This window comes from Echinops telfairi, unplaced genomic scaffold (assembly GCF_000313985.2).
Source record: "Echinops telfairi isolate 266 unplaced genomic scaffold, ASM31398v2 ScPeMD7_18;HRSCAF=68, whole genome shotgun sequence".
NCBI lineage: Eukaryota > Metazoa > Chordata > Mammalia > Afrosoricida > Tenrecidae > Echinops > Echinops telfairi.
The window spans coordinates 32,517,513-32,518,548 of NW_022103915.1; positions in this window are offsets into that span (position 1 = coordinate 32,517,513).

The window sequence follows — 1,036 nt, forward strand, 5'->3', positions numbered from 1 at the left end:
AAAAAATATAAAAAGGTTGGGGGTTTTCACAGTTGTTAAAAGCTTGGGTTCAGGAGTCAAGCATTCTAGTGTTGGAACCACACTTCTCCCACTTCCCGGCTGCTTGGTTGTCTGTTCAGTCACTCATTCCACAAGGACGCCAGTGTCCCTCTGTGCCCAGGAGGTCTGAGAACACTGTGGCGAACAAATGAGAGAGGCTCTGCTACTTTTACAGTGTTCTCCCTTTCAATCCGCTCATCTGTAACCTAGACTCTCCCTCATGAGGTGAAGGTGGGAATCACATGAGAATTCATGGAAGCTCCAAATAGACGGCCTAGAGTGAAGGTCCAGTGCATTTAAACTGTTGTGAATAATAGTAGGAAAAAAAGACTCTGAAAAGCAGGATTGTATTGGGAATGCCTTAAGTACTATCCATTTGATGATTTCATATTTCTCAGTACACCTTTTTTTAATGGTAGTCTTAAATTGCCCTTTAGTGGGCATCCTCAAAGTAAGAGATTTGAACCCAAGTCCAGTAACTTCCAAATCGGTAAACCTGGCATAGGGAGCGGTCACGGGCTGCTTTTCACACCTGGGTGTTTCAGTCTTTTGTCCAAGGGAGTAGTTCAGTTCCTTAATCTGCTATGAGTGTGTGGAAGGTAAAGTTCAGTTTGCTAAGTAGGGCTTCCAATTCAGATCCTTCTGGTGTGAGTTTTAGAACAACCTGATGCTGAAGTGCCTCAGGTGATTGGTTTATGTCCTTGTAACTGCTCAGGCAGTCACAGTGGGAGATCATCCTGAAGTAATGCAAATGTTCTCAAAAGAGGCAGAGCCCTTGTTCTGGCTTGTTGTGTGCTGCTGAGGCCTAGTGACTATAGAACAGAGTAGAACTGCCTCGTGGGTTTCTTAGGCTGTAATTTATATGGGAGCAGATCACAGATCTCGTATCCCATGGTGGGTTTGAATTGCCAATTTTTTGTTAGCAACTGAATGCTTCCGACCATTATGCCATTGGGGTTCCTCTGTGTCATGGTCTGTGAATCTTATCATGTTGGAT